A 20,407-nucleotide genomic window follows, 5' to 3' on the forward strand; every position below is an offset into this window, starting at 1 on the left:
TTCTTGGATATTCTTTCTTCTGCCCCATTAATATTTTGTTGAGGCTTTCTATATTTTTCTATTTGACAATGAATTCATTAGTCATTTCTAGTATTTCAGTTTGATTCTCTTCAATATCACTATCTCTCATCAAGATATTTAATCCAGATAATGTATGGGTTTCTTTATCTCATTAATTTGTTTCTCTGTGGTGCTCAGTAATCTTATGATCATTTTTTTAAATTCATTTCCAAGCATTCCATGAATCTCTTCATCTTTACATTCTAATATTGAAGTGTTGCTGTGTCCTTTTTGGGGAGTCTTATTGCCTTCCTTGCTTTTGTTTTTTGTATTTCTGCATTAATGTTTACACTTTTGTGGAAATTTTTTTTTATTTTCTCCTTTGATGGCTTTTATCTTTGAACTATGCCTCTGTGGTTTAGTGGAGAGTCTTTTCCCTCAGTGAATATCTAGATATGTGTGCCAGAATTTGCTGGTCAGTGCTGAAGTGTGAGGTGAGAATCCAGGGTGACATCTAAGTTGGCCATGGTTGATTTCCACTATTGTAAGTAATGAGGAGAATATGATCATGTCTTCTGATGTAATCACACCCTCTCTTCCCCCTTCCCAAGAGGAATATTGTTTGTGCTACCCTCAGTGGCTACAACTTCTACCCATGCAGACTCATGAACCACACAAAGGGTCTGTTTGGTCCTCAATGTGAGCTCAGAACCTTCTGCCTTGATCCCAGGCAATCAGGGAAATCTTAGTCTTGGAAGCCAGACACAATGATTGCCCAGAGGCCCAGCTATACCCCACAACTTTCATGTAGTCACAGAATTCCCACAGTCATAGCCCATAAATCTCCTCAGTTTACAGGCTTCAGAGGATACAACCTCTATCCCAAATTCCTGCCCCATCTGCAGAGAGAGAGAGGTATTCCCAGAACTGGCTGTGTGTGTGCTTCACCTTGGCAGCCTGAAATAAGAGCCTGTGATAGGATAAGAGTATGGAAGCACCTCACAGTCCTAAGTGGGTTCCCAACCTCTTGCCAAACCTACAGGCTAGAATCAAATTCAGTGAGGGGTGTGAATTTATCCCTCTGATAGTCCCCTAGTCTCATGTGAGAGAACCATTACAGCCTCTACTAGCATTAAGAATGCACTCTTCCTGCTGGTCACAGAATATCCTTGCAGGAGATGGAAGAAAGAAATGTGCTTTTCTTTCATGGGCTTAGCTGGGTATCCTCTCTTCCATTAGAGCCCAGGCCAGATTCAAAGTCAGTGTCATCATCAAGATTCTCAAGGCAATATCATCAGTGACATGGGTTTCTACATTCTACTCTCACCTCTCTTTCATCAAATGGCATTTCCTCTAACCCCAGCTGCAGTAGTCAAGGTAGTGTCCCCACTCATGGCTCTATGTTCAAAGTGCTCATGCTGCTCCATGACATCTCTCTTTTTCTGTAGAATTTCTACTTCAAACTTCTCTCCAACAATCCCCTGGGAATGCTATTGATTTTGGAATTCAAAGTACAGATATCCACAATAGACCACCAAAAATGAAATGTCAGATAGAAAAAATGTGGAATTTGAAATTGAGCATGTTATGACTTCATGTGGACACCATATTTCAAGAAGATCAACTCTATTCTGTTGTCTATGTCTTAAAAATCTATCGTCTTCACCTGCAGATTAGTACTTCTAAAGAAAAATCAGACTAGTACGGATAGATCTAACTTGAATTCATGACTAAATCTCCCATCAACTCTTAGTTGATGATTTTGCCTCTGAAAATGTTGAAAAAAGAAAGGATTTGGGAAATCAATATATTAACAACTTATAGCTGTACCCCAAAATAACCCCTTTTGTTTTGTGTCTCTACTCCAAGCTTCAATTTAATTGACTTCTATGTCTTATTGGTATCTTGGCTATGTCAACATTGTTTTTACTTTATATCATTAATTTTATATCATCTGGTCCAAAAAAATCATTCCCAGAACCCTATAATATACTTTAATTTTAGGTCTTGCTTATATAAAATGAACTAAGCATAAAAATTCTTCTCTGATTATATCTTTCCCATTACTTGTTTCATAATTATTTCATCCTCTTGCCAGTTAAACATCCAAAACAGAAAATAGGCAAGCATTTAACCTAAAGTTTAAGAAACAGATTAAGATGCCATCAACTTAGAGCACAGTCCCAGCATTCAACTTCTGATTCTGGATCCTGTCTTCAGTGTCCTGCCAAGACAATGGTGGTTACTCAAGTGATCGTGTTCTTACAACCCACAAGGGAAGCTGCATTGAGTTTCTGTTCCTGGTTTAGAGCCCAGCACAGTCACAGCCCATTATAAGTGTTTGGGGAGTGAACTAGTAGAAGGGGGATCTCTTGTTCTCTCTCCCCATCAGTCTGTATCTCTCTCTCTCATTCTCCCGGCATCTAAACACATAAATAAATTTTTAAAAGAATAAAAAGAAAAAAGATGGTGCATAGTAAATATTATCGCTTTCTTTTTTTTTTTTAACTTTTATTTAATTAATATAAATTTCCAAAGTACAGCTTATGGATTACAATGGCTTCCCCCCCATAACGTCCCTCCCACCCACAACCCTCCCCTTTCCTACTCCCTCTCCCCTTCCATTCACATCAAGATTCATTTTCATTTCTCTTTATATACAGAAGATCAGTTTAGCATACATTAAGTAAAGATTTCAACAGTTTGCTCCCACACAGAAACATAAAGTGAAAAATACTGTTTGAGTACTAGTTATAGCATTAAATCTCAATGTACAGCACACTAAGGACAAAGATCCTACATGAGGAGTAAGTGCACAGTGACTCCTGTTGTTGACTTAACAAATTGGCACTCTTGTTTATGGCATCAGTAATCACCCTAGGCTCTTGTCATCAGCTGCCAAGGCTATTTCTTAGCTTATATTCTCTCATATCCCCAAGTTAACTTCCAATTTGATGAATTGTTCTTGCCACAGTCACCAATGATAATCATACTATATATAATACTCACTTTGACTTTCTCTGTTCCTAACCTCAACTCTAAGCAACATTTGATAAACTTGAAGACTCAGATTTTATTAATATTGTCTTATTCTCTCTATTTGCATATTAACACATTCTAAATAATAAAATAACTCAAGACTCAGCCCTATAATTTATTTCTATCTCTGTGTCATATGTTCAAAAATAGAGGCAAATCCAAAGAGGGAAGGTAACATATTTATGAAGGTCAAATTTAAAATACCTTCACAGTTTTTATCTACAAAGAAGCTAGAACACCATTTCTTATTCTTTAATTATATAAAATTCTCTAATAATTTTACACTGAATCTGAAGTAAAATAAAAACTGCTCACAAACTATTTCTAAGGCTTTTTACACCTACATACATGATCATGTAATCTTTGTGCCTCCAACTTCACATCATGGTATTTGTGTTGATTGTCTTTATGGATATAGCTCAGAGTTTCATGATTCGACTTCTCTTCACATTTGGATCTCAGCTCAGTCTATTCTCCTTAGAAGGAAATAAGAAGCTTATGCTAAGATATTCAACACTCCATTTTGCTATTACTATTCTCTACTATATCCAATTCTTTTACTTTTCAAAGGACTTTTCCATTGATATGGTTTTGATTATCTGTATACTTGCTTTCCTTCCTGAATCTGAACTTTTCTGTCTGCATTGACAATGTTTAGGACAATGTTTGCTACATAAGTGATCAACATATATTTATTGAAAGAATGATAATAACTCAAAAACTCTAAAATATTAATGCTTACACATGTTGAAAATATGTTAAGTTTTGGTAAAATGTCTAGAAATTTTCAGATTAAGAACACAAAAGTGAATATTGTTTACAAAATTATAGAGGAAACAATTATAAAAAATACTCTCTTTTTTCTCTCTCCTGAAGGAGTAACAATTTGAGAAATCTGTTCAATAAATGTTGACTGAATTTTATTTATCTACATTTACAGTGAGAAAATTAAAACTAAATATATACTGCATTTCAAAGTAGGAAACTCAACTGTGACTGTAAGATACATCACACAGAGTTGAAATGAATAGCTAGAATGCCAAATCTACTGCATACATGCTTAACAACAAATTTGAAATAAAATGGTTAAAACACATTAGAGATTTTGAGCAACAGAATTACTTAATAAAGTTACTGAGTGAAAAAGATACATCAAATGTATTTTGAAAAATGAATTATAAAGAAATAAATTAAGAAGAAGTCTGCAAAATAAATGTAAAAAGTTTCCTAACAATAATTTTGGAGAGCTAACAGTGGACAGGTTTTTAGGATGTGAGGAGAGCAGTAAAAAATTAACACAGGAATAGAATTTTTAGATTTACTTGTAAATTATAAGGATGAAAATTGGAGGAGAAAAAGTGGTTTGAGTTTTGAGTTTCGAAGCCTGAGTCCTCTACCAGTGGCACTGAAAGAACAAAGAATGGCAACCAGAATAATTTCTATCACTTCTCGGCCTTTTGGCTAAAATCAAATGCAGAATAACGATTTCTTATGGGAAATATGACAGATTAATTGTAAATGTCAGTTTTAAGGTTTAACAGTGCCGTAAAATTAATCTAACATCTTGTCTGAGACAAAATATAAACAGACTTAGTGATAATATAAATAAAGAAAAGTTAAGCTTTTTTTCCTTTCCATAACCTCCTGGCAAGATCAAATTCTGTCTGGCTTCCAATTACCCTTATCTTCCTTTGAAACCACATCATTTCTTCATTACAGGACATGAGATATGTGCTAAGAACTCTTAGGCACTCTAACAATGTATTTAACTTAGTGAAAACACAACTCTCCTAGTAATCTTATTACAGAGAACTGCAATACAGTGATGAGAAATTGTTCTGTCCAGTTACTGCTTCCTTTTTCATCAGAAACAATGCTGTAGACTTCAATCAGCTTGGCTTTCCATGATGGCATCATCTTCTTTTATCAGAATTCAGCAATAAATGCTCTCCCTAAAACCCATTCTTGCCACTCAAACAAGAAGCATACATTAATCAGAGTCTTTCATAGACATTAAAGAAATCACCACTGAAAAAATAAAGATAATTTTGTCTAGGTACTTCTCTTGTGAGTGTTTAGATGTTGATTTACAAATTTGAAATTTGGAATGTGACCTTTGAAATTTTGATCAATTCAAGTGGCACATACACACACATTTACACCTATAAATGCAATATGAAGAAATATTTTTTCTAAGATTTTTTATTTATTTATTTGACAGGTAGTGTTATAGATAGTGAGAGAGAGACAGAGACAGAAAGGACTCCCTTCCGTTGGTTCACTCTCCAAATGGCCGCTACGGCTGGCGCTATGCTGGTCCAAAGCCAGGAGCCAGGTGCTTCCTCCTGGTCTCCCATGCGGGAACAGGGGCCCAAGCACTTGGGCCATCCTCCACTTCTCTCCTGTGGCACAGCAGAGAGCTGGACTGGAAGAGGAGCAACAGGGACTAGAATCCGGTGCCCACATGGGATGCCGGCGCCGCAGGAGGAAGATTAACCAAGTGAGCCACGGTGCCAACCCTGAAATTACTGTTTTTTAAAAGATTTTATTTATTTATTTGAGAGGTAGAATTACAGACAGAGAGAGAGACAGAGAGAAAAGTCTTCCATCCATTGGTTCACTCCCCAAATGGCTATAAAGGTTCGAGCTGAGCCTATCCCAAGCCAGGAGCCAGGAACTTCTGGGTTTCCCACACAGGTGCAGGGGTCCAAGCACTTGGGCCATCTTCTACTGCTTGCCCAAGCCATAACAGAGAGCTGGATCACAAGAGGAGCAGTGAGGACAAGAACTGGTACCCATATGTGATGCCAGTGCCGTAGGTGGAGGCTTAGCCCATTAAGCCACAGCACTGCCTCAAAGAAATATATATTAAAGAGTTACAAGATGATTGACTTTAGGAGAAAAAATATGAGAAATCTAATGATTTAGATAGGAATGTGTTTTCTTTAAGACTTATTTATTTATTTGAAAGTCAGAGTTATACAGAGAGAGAAGGAGAGGCAGAGAGAGGGAGGTGGAGAGGGGGAGAGGAGGAGGGGGGTGGGGAGAGAGAGAGAGAGAGAGAGAGAGAGAGAGATCTTTCATCTGCTGGTTTGTTCACTCCCCAATTGGCCACAACAGCCGGAGCTGTGCTTATCTGAAGCTAGGAGTTTCTTCTGGGTCTCCCACGTGGGTGCAGGGGCCCAAGGAATTGGGCCATCTTCTGCTGCTTTCCTAGGCCATTGCAGAGAGCAGGATCAGAAGTGGAGCAACCAGGACTCAAACAGGCATTCATATGGGATGCCGGCACTTTAGGCAGTGGCTTTACCTGCTATGCCACAGCGCTGGTCCCAGGAGTGTTTTAATCCTACATATTTATTTGAAATTCAGTACATGGAGTAAAAATTACTTTTCATTTAATATAAATTTAAAGACTTTATTATTTATTTGAAAGAGTTACAGAGATGGGGAGAAAGAGAAAAGAAGAGAAGAGGAGAGCATTGGGGAGGGAAGAGTACAATGGGGGAGAGAGGAGAGGAGAGAATAGGAGGCGAGGGGAGGGGAGGGGAGAGGAGAGGAGAGGAGAGGAGAGGAGAGGAGAGGAGAGGAGAGGAGAGGGGAGGGGAGGAGAGGAGAGGAGAGGAGAGGAGAGGAGAGGAGAGGAGAGGATGATTTTTCATCATCTGGTTCATTCCCCAAGTGGCTGCTATGGCCAGGCTAAAGCCAAGAGCCAGGAGCTTCATCCTGGTCTTCCATATGTGTGGCAGGGGTCCAAGAACTGGAGTCATCTTCTGCTGCTTTTCCCAGGCCATTAGCAGGGAGCTGGATCAGAAGTGAAGCAGCTGAGACACAAAATGGTATCCATATGGGGTGCTGGCATTGCAGGATGTTGCTGTATCTGCTTTGGCATGATGTTATACAACTATATCTTTAATGACATGTAATTACTTTAAAATTTATTCTATATGGATGAAATGCTATTTTTTTGCACTCAATTATTGTTTATAGCTATTGTCTATATTCCTGAAGTAGTGAATTTTTGGTTTTTACTTGGTAAGCTTCTTAATTGATGAAGTATTATGACTTTTTTACTGTAATGTAAATTTAAAATTTGTTATCTCAAAAATAAAAGAAAGAAAGGGGGGGAAGGTGAGAAGGAGAAAGGAAAATAGAGGAATGGAGGGAGGAAGGTATATCATTACATTCATAGAATTCTATCTATAAACTATATTGAATTTGTTAAAAACATTAAAATTTTAAAAAGGGAATTGAACACAAAAACACAAATAAATAAATTAATTAAAATTGTAATTCACACTCCACATTCATAAAAATAATAAATCAGACTTGTGCAATACATAAAGTCTCTGTTAGATGTCAGCACAGGTTTCTTTTTTTGTTTAGTGGTAAATCCAATCATCACTACTTCATTATTTAGCAATCCATTGCTTTTATTGCTTTACACTTAGGCGTTTTTCTAAAATCCATTGTAAATTATTAAAGTTTTCATGCATAATAAATATAAACATTTTACAACTAATGTAATAAATGAACATCTGCACAGATGGTATCTTTCCATGACCTGCACTCTCATCCTGTGATTCATGGGTTACATGGCCTAGAGGAAAGAGCTTTTGATAAACACTGAATTAACATAATAGTTACACTTAATCTGGGGAAATGTTGACTTTGTGGACATAAAAGGAACTGTGATAACTGATAAAATAGGAGGTACAGAGACTCCATCTCAGTCACTGGAGAGTAAGGTTATTGAATAAATTACTAGGGAGAGTCAATGGCACCACCTCTATGATTTTATTTTTCTCTTTCTGTTTTTAAGGGTGTTGGGTTGCACTATTGTTATTTACTTGCTTATAATTTTGATGTACTTTTCCCTTCAAATAAACCTATATTACTTGTTATGCAATATATCTATTTCTTAAAGCACCAATCATTGATAATGAAGTAGAATATCATAAAAGAATAGATTTTTTAGAACTCTTGTTGGGACGATAGAACCAGAGAGAGATGTAACCACTAACTCAGGGAAGCTGTAAAATTCTTGAGTGTCTGGAGGTGATGTGCTTATGGAAAGAATTTCCTGTAGTACACAGGATGCAGTATAGAGCAAGTCAAAACACATTCAGTCCATGTTCTAGAGAGAAGTAAATGAGGTCATTCTACCACTTCTGCTTTCGTTACCCTTTCACGGTGTGCTCTTGTATACTCATTCAGTATCAATTTGTCAATCCAATCACTCTCATTACACTGATATCTACAACATGACTTTGACTGCCTTCCTTATCTCAGGCAGTTTTCACCCTAGTCAGAGAAGAAGCCACACAAATCATAAACCAACAACTGCATTTAAAAATGACAAGTAGGAATTGCTTTGAGGACAAGGATAGGGGATCACTTGCCCAACTGAGTTGCCTCTAGATGTGAGATCTAACACTTGAAAATCCAAGAGGTAGATGATAATAATTTAATAGTCAAGGGCTTACTAAAATTAGTGATGGATAGCATCATTCCAGGAGCTTAGTATTAGACATCTCCCCTGGTATCAGATTCCTCCCAGAATGAACTATCTGTTCATAAAGCAATGATAATTGTGTATGAAAAGACAAGCTTTGGATCAAAAATGAGGATCTCATAGGACAGGTGAATGATTTAAAAGAGGGTTGGGTTCCTCTCTAACCAAACAACTAGATTTTGTTGTTAGAAGCTGAGAATTTCTTTTCTCTTTTTAGCTTGTTTCTCATCTAACAAAGAAGGAAGAAGACTAGAAAAGACTAGAGGAACAACAGGATGGTGAAGAAACATGAAGACATTAGAGCAGAAATTTTGTCCTTTTGGAATCTGGAAGTTGAAATATTCAATTTTAACATATTTTATACATATAGTCCACAGCTTTCAAAACTGATTGACAGTGACATACATGCACAAAGGCCACAATCAAACACTTTGTTTTGTGTAAGCAAGGAAGAGGTCTGGGATGAGAGCATCAGCTTCCAGATGAGATTTCCATGTAGTTAACTGAAGACAAGTGAAAGCTGGCTATCAGATCCCAAAGTGACACCAGAATTTAAATCTCCTGAGAATTTATATTGTAATGTCCACAGGATGCAGTGTTAGATTTCAGTTTATTTCTCTAAATATTAAGAATACAGTGACCCCAATTGCATCTGACATTGCTACTTTCTTCTTGACCATTAAAAATGTAATTTGGATCACACCTGTTTGCCCTCTGAAATTAAAATAATTATGCAGTCATTGAACACCACATTAATATTGTTTTCCTAGATACCTGTTTTGAATTTCATTTCTAAACGTTAAAAGCTGTAGTACACAGTGTTTCTGCCTAGCTAATCAGATTATATATTGTCCATAATTCCTTGTTTATCTCAAACCATTTTAATTCCACAGACCAAAGTAAATGATATCGCCCTGATCACCAAATTAAATAATTTCCATTACACATCCTTTTCTGTGGTCCCTATATCTTTATGCATAAAGAAAAAGAAATATTTGCATTCACAGACCACTGGCCCCAAACTATATTACTTCTGATCAGTCTCCTACATGAATGATTTATTGCAGATACATTTTATACTCATTATGGGACAAACACGTTTTTGCATAGTTTTGCTGTCTATGAATTTATTCTATGAGCTTATTTTCATTACACTACCTTCCTTTTACCAGTTTACCTATCAAATATGTTCTTTTTTTATTTCAATATTTTTTTTGCTTTCAAACTTTTATTTAATGAATATAAATTTCCAAAGTACAGCTTATGGATTACAATGGCTTCCCCAAATATGTTCTTTTTACTCCAAGTATTCAAATATTCCCAGAAATTCCAGATATACTCAAAAATAAAATTTATGCAATATGCATATAATTATTATCTTTGAAATTAGAGCATTGAGATTTTATTTGGACCCTTCATTGTGTTTATTCTATGAAAACAACATTTAATTGTAAGTATTAATGTATTTTATAAATACGCTTGATTCTTTCAGTGTGTGTGAGTTCAATGGTGTTTAAAATAATTCAGTTGCATTTCTTTTATCTCAGCAATGACAACCAAATGCATTTCAGAAACATTGCAAATGGAGCAGAATCTAAAACCAAAAAATAAGTCCAATTTTAGATAGTGACCTATCTAAAATGACATTTTTAAACAGTAGAATATTTTTAATGGTGGATCAGGATATAGTGATAAAGAAACATAACTTACTCAATTTTTACATTGAAAATACTTTTGTAACTAAATAAGAAAACCTTTATGGACACATATTTCTGTGTGCTAAACAGTTTTGTTTACAAACATGTTTAGCTTTAGAACATTGTATCACTTCCTTATAGACAATAGCGTCCATGTCATCTTCTGACCACTTTAAAATCTCCCATTTGTTTTAACGTTTCCACAGCATTTTGGTATTACCTTACTCTAGTAAACTACAATAGAATGCCATAGAAGGGGTAATTTATAAAGAACAGAAATTTATTTCCCTACAATTCTAGAGACTGAGAAGTCTGAAAGCATGACACCAGCATTGGCAAAGGTCCTTTTGCTACATCATAACATGACTGATGGGCTCACAGAGCAGAAATGCAAAGAAAATAGAAGAGCAGCTCCACCCCCAATGGCATTCCTATAGTGACGTGGATTATTCATGAAGATGGTACTCTTTATGCCCCACCACCTTTCAATAGGCACCACCTCCCAACATTGTCACTGGGGTTAAGTTTCCCACACAGGAACTGCTGGGGAACACACCAAAACTACAGCAGATACCTTAGAAGACTTGTGACTTGACACACAAATTCATAACAAATTGCTAAATGTTAAATGAGAAAAAATTCAGAATGTATGACAGATGGGTAGATAAAAAGTACTCTCTTGGCATGTCTCACCTATGGCATTTGAAAAATTGACTAATTGGGCTATAAATTACAACATCAGTAAAATTATGTGAAAGGAAAATTCGAAGGAGCAAGCTTCATGTAATTATTCTGTCACATCTGAGATCATACTGAAATCATTAAAAATAAAATCTGATCTTCTACAAACCTTCATTACTGATTTTCTCATTTAATATCATTCAATTCCCATTTGCTATAATCATTATGGTTTTCTTTGATTAAACATCAGACCTTTATGCCAATATAAATATCTAAAATGTGGTCCTTTAAGAAATGACAATTTTGTTTTCTGAACCATTGTGTTTTGATTCTTTACAAATTGGATTTAAAGAAAATAGAAATGTTAAGTCTTATGCATATTCAAAGACAAAGTTTCTACATAATAAAGAACAATTATGTCTATTAGTTTTAATTATACTTGGCTCAAATAAGATTTTGTGAACCATTTTCCACCTTAGGTAATTCCTTCTTCAATTTAACAGACTTATGAAATCCTTTCAATTGTCATTAGTTATGCTCATTTGAACACAAGTACTGAAACAATAAATGTGGTATCTGTTTTATTTGGGATGATATTAGAAACAATCACAATAAAATATTAACAGCCTAAAATATTAAATATGCCTAGCTATTTGCACTGTGAATTACAATTCAATATCATGTTTTTAAATAATTTGATTCTAGTTTTACATTTCCAGTTCAGTATTCATATTCCTGAATTATTAAATATTGATTATTAATACATTCATAAATTTTAAGAAGTCTCTCAGTCCCTGCTTTAAGCTAGTTATATATTTTCCAAAGCAGTAATTTTTGTTAAAGACATGTCTACATTCCCATTTATTGTTATGTGACATACTTCATAATTTGTCATATAAAATGGTACATCAGATACATTTGGGCAAAAAATTGTGTTACCTGTAAAAGCACTTTTTTAAAAGGAATTTAAAGGGCATTTTTATTGTTAATCACTTGGTTTTTGTAATTACAAAAATTGTTATTGATTCTTAAATTACTAGGTACATCTGCATTTGAAAAACAAGTGAGTTAGTGTAATTTATTAGAGATGGATGCACAACACAGCACTGTTCATTTTCTGTCTTTTCATTTGTGACCTTGAACAAACCATAGAAAAATTCAGCAGCTTGCCTTTTGAAGAAAAAAGTAGTACCTCAACTCTTCAGCAGACTTAGAAGAATACTGTGTGAAATGACACAAAGCCATGAGACAGACAGTTAGTTGTCATCTTGCACTGACGATATTAGACCTTCTACTTGACATATATTCTTCCTTTCCTGCTGTTCTTGAAGGAGAATATCTTTTAGAATACAGAAACTGAAGTGTCTTTTGCATTCTTGTTCCTATGACTATGTTAGCCTCACAGGAACCTACACTGATTTTCCTGTATCTGCAGAAAACCTTAAAATCCAGGGGCTGGCACTGTGGCCTAGTAGGCACCAGCATCTGATATGATCACCGTATCATATCAGTTCGAGGCCTGGCCGCTCTACTTCCAATCCAGCTCCCTGCTAATGTACCTGGGAAAGCTGTGAGAGATGGCTCTGCAGCCATGTGGGAGACCCACAAGAAGCTCTTGGCTCCTGCTTCAGATCGGCCCAGTTCTAGCTGTTGTGGCCATTTCGGGAATGAATCGGTAGATAGAAGACCTTTATCTCTGTCTCTCCCTCTTTTTGTCTGTAATTTTCTCTCAAATAAATAAATAAAATCTTTTTAAAAACCTTACAATCCTAAAGCAATGGTTTTCTAAATGGCCAGTGGAACGCCTTTCATTTTTTCAAAAGAATTTGTGTGTATATGCACATTACAATCATATTCATGAGATGAAGTAGTTCATTTGGGAAGAGAGCCCTTCCTTGATATTCATTAAAGTTTCATTTCTAGGCAATCGGTCTAGTGTTTCTTTTTCTTCCTCTGTATTTATTTTCATTTTATTTCAAAGAGAGAAAGAGAGAGAGAGAGAGAGAGAGATACAGAGAGACAGATCTTCTGTCTGCAGGTTCACTCCCCAAATATCTCTGACACCCACAGCTGGATGAGGCCAAAGCCAGGAAACTCAATCTCTGTCTCCCATATGGATGGCAGGGGCCCAAGTACTTGAGCCATCATTTGCTGCCTCCTAGTAGCAATGGGACTGGAAGCACACCCTCCAATATGGTATGAAGGTGTCCCAAACTGTGTCTCAATAGTTCGGGCAAATTCCTGCCCCCAATATTTGTTTAAAGCAACAAGTATTTACAGGAAGATGGTAGAGGTCTATTGTATTAAGTCAAATCGAAGATATTTTAAATAGTGACTGTAGCTTTAAATTCTAATTATTAAAATTAATTTTAATATATAAAGCTATTATATTATTGTTTAATTAAATTCTAATCTATCATAGACATTGAAAGACCTGAATAGGTGTCATAAATAAATATAATTGGTGTCATAAATAAATATAAATAAATATAATCTGCATAAAGAACAAGGAATAGCAGAACCTTCAGAATGTTTAGGATAGAAAAATTTGCTCAGGATACAATGAGGATAATTAAAGAGCCTGTTAGACTGGAACTAAGAATGGGGAACAAGGAGAAGTTGATGAAAAAGACCGGAGCTCCAGTTTCTTCAGTTACTTAAATGTTTTAAATTTCTTCTACACTTCATTTTTAAACAAATGCATTAATTTATTTATTTGAAAAGAAAAAAAAAAGAGAGAGAGAAAGTGAGACACAGAAAAGGAGAAAAATTTTCCACCTGTTGTGGACATTTGGTTTATTGCCCACATCAGCAAGAAACAGGAAGACATTACTATTATAAATGTATACGCTCCTAATTACAGGGCGCCTGGCTACCTGAAAGAATTACTAAAGGATTTAAAGGGAGATATAGACTCAAATACAATAGTAACAGGGGACTTCAACACCCCACTGTCACCAATGGACAGATCAACCAGACAGAAATTCAACAAGGAAACAACCGAGCTAATTGACGCCATAGACCAAATAGATCTCATAGATATCTTCAGAACCTTCCACCCCACAGACAGAGTTCACGTATTTCTCCCCAGTACATGGAATATTCTCTAGGATTGACCATATGCTAGGCCATAAAGGAAGCCTCAACAAATTCAAAAAAATTGAAACTATACCATGCAGCTTCTCAGACCATAGCACAGTGAAACTTGAAATCAACAACCCAAGAATCTCTACACCATATGCAAATATATGGAGAATGGACAACATGATCCTAAATGAACAGTGGGTCATCGAAGAAATTAAAAGAGAAATCACAAGATTTCTAGAAAGAAATGAAAATGATAACACAACCTATCAAAACCTGTGGAACACAGCAAAAGCAGTGCTAAGAGGAAAATTTATAGCAATTAGTGCCTACATCAAGAAGCTGGAAAGGAATGAAACAAATGAACTCTCCATGCACCTTAAGGATTTAGAAAAACAGCTGCAAATCAAGCCCAAATCCAAAAGGAGGAAAGAAATACTAAAGATCAGAGAGGAAATAAACAGAATTGAAACAAAAAAAAAAATACAAAAGATCAACAAAACCAGGAGCTGGTTCTTTGAAAAAATAAACAAAATCGACACACCATTGGCCCAACTAACCAAAAAAAGGAGAGAGAAGACCCAAATCTGTAAAATCAAAGATAGTAATGGAAATGTAACAACGGACACAACAGAAATAAAAAGAATCATCAGAAACTACTACAAAGAGATGTATGCTAACAAAATGGGGAACCTGGAAGAAATGGATAGATTCCTGGACAAATACAACCTTCCTAAACTGAGCCGTGAAGATATAGAAAATCTAAACAGACCCATAACCATGGAAGAAATTGAATCAGTAATAAACGCACTACCGAAAAAGAAGAGCCCAGGACCGGATGGCTTCACTGCCGAATTTTACCAGACATTTAACCCCAGTTCTTCTCAAATTATTCAAAACGATTGAAAGAGAGGGAATCCTTCCAAATTCCTTCTACGAAGCCCATATCACCTTAATTCCTAAGCCTGGAAAAGACACAACAGAGAAAGAAAACTACAGACCTATCTCCCTGATGAACATAGATGCAAAAATACTCAGCAAAATTCTGGCAAACCGAATCCAACTACACATCAGAAAGATCATTCACCTGGACCAAGTGGGATTTATCCCTGGTATGCAGGGATGGTTCAATATTCGAAAGTCAATCAATGTAATACATCACATTAATAAATTGAGAAACAAAAATCATATGGTTATCTCAATAGATGCAGAGAAAGCGTTTGACAAAGTACAACACCCTTTCATGATGAAAACCCTAAGCAAACTGGGGTTAGAAGGAACATTCCTCAACACAATTAAGGCAGTCTGTGATCAACCAAAGGCCAGCATCATATTGAATGGGGAAAAGTTGGAGGCATTTCCATTGAAAACTGGCACCCAACAGGGATGCCCACTCTCACCATTGCTATTCAATATAGTCCTAGAAGTGTTAGCCAGAGCCATCAGGCAAGAAAAAGAAATTAAAGGGATACAAATGGGAAAGGAGGAAGTTAAACTATCCCTATTTGCAGATGACATGATACTATATATAGGGGCCCGATAAACTCCTATAAAAGACTACTGGAACTCATAGAAGAGTTTGGTAAAGTAGCAGGATACAAAGTCAACGCTCAGAAATAAACAGCCTTTGTATACACAGACAATGCCAGGGCCGAGCAAGAACTACTAAGATCAATCCCATTCACGATAGCCACAAAAACAATAAAGTACCTTGGAATAAATTTAACCAAGGAGGTCAAAGACCTCTATGATGAAAATTACAAAACACTAAAGAAAGAAATAGAAGACGACACAAAACCTGCCATGCTCATGGATTGAAAGAATCAATATCATCAAAATGTCCATTCCCCCAAAAGCAATTTAGAAGTTCAATGCAACACCAATCAAAATACCAAAGTCATTATTCAAAGACCTAGAAAAAACGATGCTGAAATTCATATGGAGAAACAGGAGACCCAGAATAGCTAAAGCAATCCTTAACAATAAAAACAAGGCCAGAGGCATCACAATTCCAGACTTCAAGGCATACTACAGGGCAGTTATAATCAAAACATCCTGGTACTGGTACAAAAACAGATGGATAGACCAATGGAACAGAATAGAAACACCGGAGATCAATCCAAACATCTGTAACCAACTCATATTCGACAAAGGACCTAAAACCAACCCCTGGAACAAGGACAGCCTCTTCAACAAATGGTGCTGGGAAAACTGGATGTCCACATGTCGCAGTATGAAGCAAGACCCCTACCTTACACCTTATACAAAAATCCACTCAACATGGATCAAAGAACTCGAGATGCGCCACGACACCATGAAACTAATTGAGAGCATAGGGGAAACCCTTCAAGATATCGGAATAGGCGAAGAATTCCTGGAGAACACCCCAGAGGCACGGGTAATCAAAGATAAAATAAACAAATGGGATTACCTCAAATTGAAGAGTTTCTTAACAGCAAAGGAAACAGTCAGGAAAGCGAAGAGGCAACCAACAGAATGGGAGATGTTATTCGCAAACCACACAACAGATAAAGGATTAACAACTAGAATCTACACAATGATCAAAAAACACCACAGAATCAAAACAAACAACCCAATAAAAAAATGGGCCAAGGACCTTAACAGACATTTTTCAAAAGAGGAAATCCAAATGGCCAACAGACACATGAAAAAATGCTCAGGATCCCTAGCCATCAGGGAAATGCAGATCAAAACCACAATGAGATACCACCTCACTCCGGTTAGACTGGCTTACATACAGAAATCAACCAACAACAGATGCTGGAGAGGATGTGGAGAAAAAGGGACACTAATCCATTGTTGGTGGGAATGCAAACTGGTAAAGCCACTGTGGAAGACAGTCTGGAGAATCCTCAGAAACCTGAATATAGCACTACCACAGGACCCAGCCATCCCACTCCTTGGAATATACCCAAATGGAATTAAAGGGGTGAAAAAAGCCATTTGCACCTCAATATTTGCTGCAGTTCAATTCACAATAGCTAAGACATGGAATCAACCTAAATGTCCATCAATGGATGACTGGATAAAGAAACTATGGGATATGTACTCTATGGAACACTATACAGCAGTAAAAAACAATGAAATCTGGGCATTTACAACAAAATGGAGGAAGCTGTAAAACATCATGCTGAGTGAAATAAGACAGTCCAAAAGGGACAAATATCACATGTTCTCCCTGATCAATGGCAACTAAACAAGCACCTGAAATGATACCCATTGAAGTGAAATGGACACTATGAGAGACAATGACATGAGCAGCCCTTGTCTAGACTGTTGAGTAACAACTTACTATTTTGTTCCTTTAGTATTTTTGTTGTTGTTGTTGCTTGGTTTGCTCTACAAAAGACCACTGGTTGAACTCTGCAATCAATGCACAACCATTCTTAAGCATTTAAAAATTAACAGAAAATTGATCTCTGTGAAACATAGGAGTGGGAATAAGAGAAGGAGGAGATATATAGGATGGCACATACTCACTCAGACCTAACTCCAATGGTGGAACTAGAAATGTGCCAGGGGATTTCAACTCAACCTTACCAAGGAGGCAAGTACCAATGCCAGCGCACTTCGTAAAGTGATAAATATAAATACACAGCTGATCAAAAAGATAGGGTAAGTGTTGAAGAGATTACACAAATAAGACCAGTGTAAGCAAATAATGAAAGATAGAATCAAAAGGGAGAGAATGATCCTGCGGGGGAAGCAGGACACATAGCATACTCATAGAATGGCAAATGCCCAAAACAGCACTCCTGCCTCAGAATCAACCCTTGGGACATTCGGATCTGACTAAAAGGTCCATGAGAGTCTCACAGGCATGGAACGCCATGACACAGTGGCAAAAAAAAAAAATCTAAATGAAGGATCCTGGTGAACAACACCCCAGCAGAAGGATCAGGCAATCAAGGAGAGAGGCGCCTTTCTCTGAAGGGAGGAAGGAACCCCCACTGTGATATGGACTTGACTAAACAAGTTCAGAGTTGGTGAACTCAAGGGGCTTCCATAGCCTAGACAGCTCATAGCAAGAGTCTCAGGTGATTGCTGACATCATAAATAAGAGTGTCAATTGTTAAATCAACAATGGGAGTCACTGGGTTCATGCTCCCCACGCGGGATCTCTGTCCTTAATATGTTTATGAAACTCAAAAACAACACTACTAGTCAAACAATACCCTATAGCTGGTTCAGTTGTGTGAGTGCAACCTGTTGAAATCCCTGCTTACTATATACTAAGTTGATCTTCAGTATATGAAGGTAATTGAAAATGAACCGTGATGAAGGGCGGGATGGGAGAGGGAGTGGGTGAGGGGAGGGCCACGGGAGGGAGGTAGGTTAGTGGGGGGAGCCACAACAATACAAAAGATGCATTTTATATTCTACTTAAAACTATTGGTTGAACTCTGTAATCAATACACAATTACTCTTAGGTGTTTAGTTAATGCTATAACTAGTACTCAAATAGTATTTTACACTTTGTGTTTCTGTGTGGGAGCAAAATGTGGAAATCTTTACTTAACATATGCTAAATTTATCTTCTGTATATAAAGATAATTGAAAATTAATCGTGATGTGAAGGGGAAGGGCAGAGGGAGTGGGAGAGGGGAGCGTTGTGGGTGGGAGGGAAGTTACGGGGGGGAAGAAGCTATTGTAATCCATAAGCTGTACTTTGGAAATTTATGCTCATTAAATAAAAAAAAAAGACTATAGCGAAAAAAATTACATGTTGGCTTAAGCAACCCCAAATATGAAACCTTCCTTATTGACTGCATTGCCTAGTCAGCTCACAAATGGAAATATATCAAGTTAAATCTTCCTTAATTCCAGTCATGGCCTATTTCTTTTTCTTGTTTCCCAGCATAAAAAAATTATATCACCATTATTCTTCAAGATTTAACTGCTTTTCAGGTCTTTCCTATTCTATTTGTTAAAGTTTTCTACATTTCCTGTTTTTGTCTTTATATTTGTTTCTTTAACATAATTGCTATTACCTTTTTATTTCATTATTACTAAATTTTTGTGATTCCTGTAAATGTTATTTAAACTATTCAATAATTATTTTTATTTTTATAACAAAAGAGATCCTCAACCTAGTACAGAAATAATCCAGGATACTTCTTCTGCCCTGTTATCCACCTTCTGCTCCAACAGCTCTTTCCCTCCTTACTTATATTGCACCAGGCATATGAAGTTAATTACACATCCCATAATGAACTCCACAGATCTGTGAATTTATGAACGCCTCATTTTTATAACTTACAACTTACTTCTCTTTCAACTTAAAATTGATTCTATACCTTCAAGTTCAACAAACATCTACTCTCTCAAAACCTTTTGTAAACAGGCCAACCTGAATTGCATTTCTCTAGTTAGGGTGTTACTTTACGTGGTAGACTTTATCATGGTACTTTCAAACTTACAGTGGAATAAAACCATCATTTTCCTTATCTAACTTAGCCACGTTCTGCAAGTTTGAGTTGAAGAAGTTCCCTCATCATCTGCTTCCACTACAAGGCCCGGGGGCTCTCTGGCACATAGTATGCAGTCAACATTTTTTTTTCCTACATTGGAAAATCTTATTAAATTTTTCTGGCATTTCCATAATAAAAAAATTGAAGGATGGTGCACAACCAACATGGGGAACAAAGACTAAGCCTCTAATGAACAAAACAAAATCCTGTTGGGCAAGCCATGCAAAGGGGTATCAGAGAGCAGAGAAAGTCTCTCAAGATGACAAACTGTATATGCTAATTCAATGAAAGCTTGATCAGAGCAAAACTAAGCAAAAAAAAACAGAACAAAGTATTTGATTCCATAGAAATTTGAGCAAAACCTTACTGTTTGGTTTTAGAAAAATGATTAAAATTTATGTTTCAGACAAGGCTTACATTTTATTTTTGAACATCTTTTTATTCAAATATTACATCTCAATCAAATTCAAGAAATGTTATTCAACTTTATCATGTGTCAGATATGTTATTCTATGAAATGCCCAACATACCTATGAGGTTGTCTGTTCCAGACTCAATATTTTCATTGCTATGGTTTAAGGTTAGTTTAAGTGTAAGGGAATGAACTTCAAGCAATGCATCTTGAGGTGCTGATTAAAAAGGACAAACCAGAAATAGAGACAGTAGGGATAGTTACCTTTAAGGAGGAATATTGGTATTTTTATATTTCAATATATAAAGCATGTGAAGTCATGTATATTTTTAAAATCTCTTCAATTTTATGTGCATAATCAATGAAATGAAAGCTTAGAAGTGAGAGAACTATAACAAGGAGGCAGCCATGCTTATGTTGTGGAAGAGACTGAACACAAGCAATCAAATATAACCTAACAAAGCTCATAATGTGAAAAAAAAAAGTCTTG

The sequence above is a fragment of the Oryctolagus cuniculus genome, chromosome 4 (assembly GCF_964237555.1).
Source record: "Oryctolagus cuniculus chromosome 4, mOryCun1.1, whole genome shotgun sequence".
NCBI lineage: Eukaryota > Metazoa > Chordata > Mammalia > Lagomorpha > Leporidae > Oryctolagus > Oryctolagus cuniculus.